Source organism: Atractosteus spatula, chromosome 9 (genome assembly GCF_055471065.1).
Source record: "Atractosteus spatula isolate fAtrSpa1 chromosome 9, fAtrSpa1.hap1, whole genome shotgun sequence".
Lineage (NCBI taxonomy): Eukaryota > Metazoa > Chordata > Actinopteri > Semionotiformes > Lepisosteidae > Atractosteus > Atractosteus spatula.
The window spans coordinates 8,803,181-8,811,558 of NC_142714.1; the positions used below are offsets into that span (position 1 = coordinate 8,803,181).

Here is an 8,378-nt window from a genome sequence, read left to right on the forward strand (position 1 = left end):
TGAATTTCATATATTTAATGTTGTTGTCAGACAATAACCGTTATGTACTTTCAAAACACACTTGCTCGTTAAAATATTGCGAAAAATTAAGCTTTTACATTCAAAGTACGCTTAAGTTCAATCTTCCACCGCTAGGCAGCGCTAGTCATTGCATTCTGAAGCGTGTGACGTCACGGGCGGCGTCAAGTGAAGAGCTCTATAAGCGCAGCTCTCTCTCGCCGGGCACGGTGGCGCGTGCCTGTAATCCAAGCTGCTGGGAGGCTGAGGCTGGCGGATCGCTTGAGCTCAGGAGTTCTGAGCTGTAGCGGACTATGCCGATCGGGTGTCCGCACTAAGTTCGGTATCGATATGGTGCTCCTGGGGGAGCCCGGGACCACCAGGTCGCCTAAGGAGGGGTGAACCGGCCCAGGTCGGAAACGGAGCAGGTCAAAGCCCCCGTGCCGCTCAGTAGTGGGATCGCGCCTGTGAATAGACGCTGCAGTGCAGCCTGAGCAATATAGCGGGACTCAGTCTTTTGCTTTCAAAATGTGAAAAGAAAACTTTTTTGAGTAGGGAGGTCTTAAAACTCACGCACAGCCTTGTTTTGGGAATAATCGCGTTTGTAAAAGGTTTTTTTTATTAGAAGTGAATTTCTAAAATCACAGCATTAGATAGTAAAACAATAACACCGGTTAGATTGCTTTTGTTAATCCACTGTACAGCGTGACACAATGTTATACGTTAATAATATTTACCTTACTAAACATAAAATTCCGAGGTACCCACATTACTAGCGCTTTGCTTGTCTGCCCCCTACTGGATTCGTCCTCTTAACATATTTTGTGAAGTGCAGTGCTGAGCAGATCCACAAGGAGACACTGTTGGGCAAGGATGCCGTAGTGAAAAAAAAACAGAACAGTATTAACAGCTTTTAATTAGAGATTAATTATATTTAATTGAATAAATCCATACTATTCTATTTTTATTTGTTTTGTGAATAGGCAAAGAAAATCCCACGACAGAACCAAAGGGGAAACAGGGAATATTAATACCTAAATAGTGCAAGAATACAAAACAAAATAAATGACAGAAGCTACCACGTTAGCAGGCAATTACAACTGGGACCACAGAAACATTGCTAACTGAAAGCAATGGAGAGGAATGTAGCAGATACACACTGTTCTAGAATTAGAGGAAGATGGAACAGGAGGAGGAGTAGCACTATACATCGAAGAGGATTCAGATTCAGGAACTAAAACTAGAGCATTCAGGAATCCCTGAATCTATAATGGTCAGACCAAATATATAGAGTCCAGGGTATGCTATAGATCACCAAATGCAAATGTTGAGTATAAATCAACACTGTATCTTAAAATGAAGAATTATGTGCAGAAGAAGACATCATTTTTATGGGACTTGTTAGACAAGGTTAAGAACCTTCTTATCCAGCTAGTTGGAGCAGACAGTAGAGTAAGTGCTCGTACTGATGTTGTCTTTTCAAACAACCAAGACAGAGTGAGACGCAGGTGAGAGACTCACCAGGGAACGTTAATCATAATATGGTGTGCTTTGAAGCATGTTTTGAAGCTGGACGGAGTGAAGCCCAAATCGAAAGTTTGCAATTCCAGGAAAGCCTGAAGGACTGAGGCAGAGAATGAGAGCAGCCGACTGGGACAGGAGAGACATGGAATCAGAGGAGAATGGATGACCACAGACTGAGCAGCAGCAGAAGCTAAAAAAACAGGTGCAACAGATTAGGAGAAAATATAGAGGGAAAGAAAGCTCTGAGGACTAAAGCGCAGCAGGATCCAGTTAAAGAAAAGTTGTACAGAGAATTGTAAGTTCAGCTTACAAAAGATATTGGAAAGGCCAAGAGAGATGGAAAGGAATATTGCAAGGGGGTCTAAAATATTAAAATGTGCTTGCAGTATTTAAACAGCAAAAGGTGAAGCATTAAGGGTGAAGCAAAATGTATCAGAGACAACAGTGGTAAAATACTACACAAGGAAAGGGGACTGGTGTATTGAAAAGTATTTCACTCAGGCGTTCACTAAGGAAAGAACATACCTCAGGCGGCAAAGACAAGTCCGATATTAAACAGTATCAGCTTAGAAGAGACAGAGGAAAGACTCAAGATTATCTCCAGGATGCAGAAGCCATTGACACACACTCGAAGAAGGCTCCACAGCCGAAAGGTTGTGTTTCTTTTCTTCTCTTTTCAGCAGGGAATAAACCTTGACTTGTTCCTTTGCAGCCTACGCACGCTGACGCAGCTCCCCACCTGAACTATTGTAGAGGAACTATTACGTCTGACATTTCATTCATTTCACACTCAACTCATGAAGCATGAAGACTGTACTTTGGTATGAAGGTGCTTTTGTTCAGTATAACCACTAGGTGGCTCCACATACTAACAGCCTGAAGACATGATCTATGACAAATCAGCCAGTTGTTTGGTTGCAACGAGCTAATTATGAATATCTTGCATTTTATATATATTCATTTTTTATACTTTTTATCCCAAAGGATTTCAAATTGCTTTGCATCTAGAGAGATCCTCCTTCATCAATTGATTGATTAGAATCTAATCCCCCTTCATCAGTTGATTGATTAGAATCTAATCCAGATGTTTCTTGAAAGAAGCCATGGTATCGGCTCCAATAGCAAGGCTAGGGCATGTGTTCAAGACTTTTTCATAGCTTCCTCTTGTGTCCCCTGGTCTGTCAGTTATTGTTGATTCTATAGAAGTCCACTGAATTGACTTCAGGGTGTCACGGTGGTGCAGTGGTCAGCATTGCTGCCTCACAGTGCTGGGGCCCTGGGTTCAATTTCTGGGGTGCTGTCTGTGTGGAGCTAGTATCTTCTTACCATGTTCATGTGGTTTCCTCCTAGTGCTCTGGTTTCCTCCCACAGTCCAAAAACATACTAGTAGGTTAATTGGCCTCTGGGAAAATTGGCCCTGTTTGCATCTGTCTGCCCTGCGATGGACTGGCACCCTTGCAGGGTTGCTTGCTAGGATAGGCTCCAGCTCCCCCTTGGCCCAGAATTTGGAAGAAGTGCTTAGAAAATGGACGGATGGTTGACTTTATCGATGACTTTGAGGATACTGCAAACTTTACTTAGTCCCCTTTGAAGTTCATAGCTTAAAAGATTCAGGTCTTTTAGCATGTCAGAGTAGGACTTTTGGTTAAATGTAGGGAGGTATCTTTTCAGTTTTCTCTGCGCAGATACCAGAGCAGCAATATCCTTGTTATAATACACTTAAAAATACATATACAAATACATAAATACATGTAATACATAGAAAACACATTTTCTAACAGCTTCATTAAAATCAGGATCACAGGGAGCCAGTGGGGTGGGGAATGAGGAGGGCAAAATTACACACGATATTCTAAACGCGGTTTTACTAGCTTATTGAACAAGTTTAACATCCTCTGATTTAAAATCTACAATTTTAACTTTTTTTTTAATGACTTTCTGTTTGCCTTTTTTAATTGCTACCACACTTAGCTGCTTAAACAGTTTATCCTTCCAGAGACGGGTCTGGAGAATTGGCAGCTGTCTGACGTCAGTAAGTGATCCTTAAAAAAATTATATTTCCATGACACTGTGATCACATTACCTGTGATGGTGAAGACGTTGAAACCCCATTTGGGTTTCTTTTAAATCCTCCTTTATTTACAATAATGCCTCCAAGCTGCAGAGAGTTAAGCTTTAATTTTAGAAAACAAAAACAGTAGTTTTCATCGTCTTTGTCTCCACAATATCAGATTTCAGCACACCAAGATTTAAGGGCTCAAAAAGGTCCTTAGGCACATGTCAAAAGCCACTACCTGTATGTGTGATTACTTACCCCAATACCAAGAATTGCTTGTATCACTCTTGTACTTTTAATCTGAAAGGATTACAAACCACTGCCCATATAGGAGAGAACCCACTTTATCCATCATTGAAGTGCAGCACCGACTTAGGGGACACATGGCAGTTATTCTGTATCAGCAGCAGTACACAGCACATCAGCTGGGGAAATAAGAATTCTCCAAAGAAAGGAATTTCATTCTCCAAAGAAGGAGGAAATTTAAGGAGGTCAGGTCATACATGCCCAAAGTGGACCGACTTTCATGAAAAGTGCCATAGGATCTTAAAAGACCGGTAGTCAGGACCTTGTCACTGTGCTAGGGAATTAGTTTGGACATTCTGGTTCAGATTGAAGAGCGCTGCCATTGCTCCACTTACAACAGCAGAAACCTGAGTTTCCTCAGAGGTCTCCCATCCCAGTATTGAGCAGGACTGCAGCCAGTCTGTACTGTTCTTGTAAAATGGAAAACGGAGAAAAAAGCACAAGTATTGCTCTAGAGACCAGACACTTTGTGGCTCTTATAGTGTGAGATGTACAAATAAGGGGAAAAGACTTTAAAGTGAGTGGATTTATTTCCTTCAGACCATAGCTGTGTCACTGTAGCGTATGTGCTGCTGCACAGCTCTGGTTTGGGTCTTGCAGTGTTTTCCTGCTTTGAAATGTCAGTGGTCGTGAAGGGATTTTTTCAAAGGATCGGCTGATGGCTGGCCCTAAACTTTCCGCTGTGCAGGTAGTGATGTCACACTCTGGTGGTTAAAAGTGGGCGGCACATGTTTTTAACTAATAAACCCTAATTAAGTGGAAAGACACCGGTTAACACAGACTGCAGTTGCTCTGCTCTACTTTGCACTGTTTAGTGTATAATGATACCAGTGTACAACCATGTAATCATTACAAAAAACTGATATTACAAAAAAGACAACATGAAAAGCTTGCCCAGAGAGCTTTTTAGCACTCAAGTCTATTCCAATAAATCAAGAAGATAAATGTCAAACTGAACAGCTATCAATGTTCAGTCTATCAGAAGATGTAAATTCCTCAAGATGAACAGATGGCAATGAGCAATCCTGTGTTTTAGTTTGAGGGGTCATCAAAATGACATTTCACTAGCATGTTGAAAAGATTGTTATAAACGTGAAACAAAATACTAACCTGAAATGAAAGATGCTGTCTGCTTTCAAGTGCCCTGCACCAAAAGTGTTAGATTGTAAGGGCATCTCTCCACCCCCTGAGCAATTAACTGTTTTAACCTGTACACTTTCAGAATTACACCATGACACTTGTTTTATTTGTGAACCTTTGTTGTAACATTTTTCTGGTAAACTGAAGGGGGTGACAGAAAAAGCTGCTGTCTGCGTCTGTCGAGTTATTGTTACACCTGTCCTGGATGCAGTTTAAAGTGAAAGGTTAACCTGCATACAGGTTTTTACATGACGCTATGCACACTGAAAGGAAGTTATTTTGTCTAGGTGCTTCTGGAAGGAAAGCAGCAGATAGGAAGGAAGGAAGTGTTGACAGTGATAGTTTGCTATAAAAATAGAACTACCGTCAATTCAGATCCGTTTGGTTAATGGCGGTGTGGTCTACTCCAGTATGTAACAGCAAGCATGCCAGTGATCAGAACACAGGATTCTTCTTTTTATTTCCTCAAATTCCTCAAGCTGGGGGAGCTGTCTGCTAACCATTACTAACCACGGATACTGCCCGCCTCGGACTGACACTAAAGGAACCTGCAGTGCACTAATTCTGTTTTAAAAAATCTGCACTTCTTAATAGAGAGTGACAGATAAAACATCAGAAAGGTTCCAAACACTCATTATTTGGAGGTGGTTTCTAACACTCAAACGAAATTGATCATGACATGTTTAATGTCATTTTTGTTTCCTGCTGTTCTGCTGTCAGAGGCTTACAGGTTCTCTGGGAGGCTCTGAACAGATCTGGGGATCCTGGAATCTCATGTCAGGAGCCCTCAAAGTTCAGGGGGTCCTGATAAGAGCTTAGCTTCATAACTACAAAGCAAACCTGTACGTCCCATTGCTCTGACATCTCAGTGTTGCTCTTTGATGATACCAAAATGAAAAACATTTGCTACTGGTGAAGGTTACAAAGGCCTTTGCTTTGCTGCCTTGTCGTTCTGGCAGCTGATGTATCCTCAGAGCCTGGGAATGGCTTTGCAGCTCAGTGATGAAGTGCAAGCCTCACGGTTTGAAGAGATTTGCATAGCTTTTCGGTGTGATTGAGAGAGTGAGCTTTTCTGACTCCTACCTACAGACTTAGGAATTTTGGGTGACACATAGTTTTCTCCAGAGAGGGGGAGGGGAGCATAAGCTTTTCTTACGTTTTAGCGTAGATTCCTAGCTAGCGTGTTATGTGGGGTTCGTCAAGAATTTGAAACTGAAGAACGTGCGCTTACGGTAATCGATTGTCTTCCAGGTGAAGACCGCAGGAGGTACAGTCGCACGCCTAGCGAAGACACTCATGGGGAGGATTAGGAACTTGAAAACATTTCAACAAACTACGCGTGAAAAGATTCTATTTCTTTAAGTGTTTTTATGGCGTGTTGCGAACATTTCTTTGCACAGAAGCGATATTGAGACACAAGGAATGTACTGTACAAGGGCAGCAAGCCAGCCAGTAAGCACCATCTACGCGGCGACTTTGTTTTCCATTTTAGACAGTATTTGAGCAGAAAATGAAAGTCTGTATCTAGGACCCAATTGCTTGCTTGCATCCAGTTCATTACCAGTGTTAGATACCCAGGTGTCTCTCCCGTTTGGCTAGAAGCGGTGGACGAGCTGTTTTGTGTAGTTCTGGAATAGATGGAATCAGCCACAGTCTCTCCAGTCGTATTCATCGAATGTTGCTCAGTGGGTGTGAGAACAGCATGTGCGGGCGAATGTTTTGGTTATAACAATGTCTTGTTTTTTTTAAAGATCTTTTCTCATGCAAAAGACGATGCACGGATTCGCAGTCTTGCATCGTCTTACCGTGCGTTTTACCTGCGGTTGAGGCTGTGGTAGAGATTTTCCAGAAATGACAAACTCAAAACCATTTTCCATCTATGTCCTCGCCCTTTGTCATAAACATAAACGCGAGTTCCCGTCTTAAAGAAGGGGTTTCATAGTTTTTTGGGGGGGTTCCAAAAGAAAGTGGGTTTCTCATTCAAAGCGCTTCAGTGCTTGAGTTCGTGTTGCATGTGTGCATAAGGGCAGATCTCAGTGGACAGTTTCCGAGCTCGAAATGCATGCGTGCGTGACACAAGAAGCTAATGAACAGAAATGAGCGACGCCAGTTGGGGTGCATTATATCCACTGTTTTGCAGCTGAGCCTACCCAGAGAGAATGCAGCAGGAGAATTTGTTCATGGGACGATGGTCAAAAACCATAATTGCAACCGTCTGATAAAACCTTAGGCTCACAGAATAGCTTTAATTCGGGCAGCAAATGCAGTCGCAGTATAAACAATGGAGGCAGACCAGGCAGCCACAATAAAGCTACTACAGGAGGCCTAATCATCGAGCTGAACTGGAGCAAACAAAAGCCAAACCAGTGAATGTTGCATGTTAAGTGAAAGAGACATTAAATGCATGAAGGTTTTACCTATCCCATGAACACAGAACACGTCTTTATTAAATCCACAGTTCTACATGGCAGTTTTTGGTTAAAGAACATAAGAAAGATTTCAAGTGAGAGCTGGGGCGCTAGTAACATAATGGATGACATTAACATGGCAAGCTTGTTCTAGGAGGCTATGACTCTAGCTCATTCACTGAAAGATATAAAAAAGTGTGTTTTGCGCAAGGGTTTCAGCGAAGAAGCTGAACAGCTATTGAAATGACTTGACGTACCCAGTCAAAGCCACACATGAACCGGCATAACTTTGTATCAGATACGAATAATGCTTTTAACATTAAAGCTGTTCACATAAACATTATCTCCATGTTTTCATTCTGATTATTTGTTTCAGTGCCTGAAAAGCAGACATCGCTGCATTGACCTAAAGATCAGACTGTGATACGCAAAAGCCTCCCACTGAAGTTTCCTAGGAACTCTGGTCTAGGGACTTTTTCTCTGAGGGCATCTGAAAAAGAAGCTTGACATACCTCCACTGCAGAACCATCAGCTACATGGATATTGACGGCAATTCTTCTGTAAACTACCGCGGTGTTTATTAAACACACATAACACATTAGCTTCAGCTTGTACAAATACTTTCTGGTGCAGTAAAGCACATTATATAAAATCGCTGCTGTCCTCCCCCTTTATAATTCAAAGCTCTTTAAAATTCCTTGTCAGAAAGTAGCCAGAAGAACATGTTTTCATGTGTGGGAGTCTTGTGAAGCAGAATTATTTTTTCTGTTGCACAAGAAAATCATGAGACACAAACAAGACTTGTATACCAATATAATAATAATAATTAACAGCTTAAATGACTTATTAAAACTTACTCAGACTTCATTTTTTCCCCTCAATATTAGTCTAGTGTATGTTATGCAGGTTCAGTTAATGGCAGTACACTCATTCAGTTTCAATGTATT

At 41.7% G+C, this 8,378-nt stretch overlaps 1 non-coding gene across 1 annotated transcript; it reads left to right on the plus strand.

Annotated features, from left to right (window-relative positions):
- Window positions 1-217: 217 nt before the first annotated feature.
- On the plus strand, window positions 218-516 carry LOC148828092 (signal recognition particle RNA). The gene has a single exon (XR_016091728.1).
- Window positions 517-8,378: the final 7,862 nt, after the last annotated feature.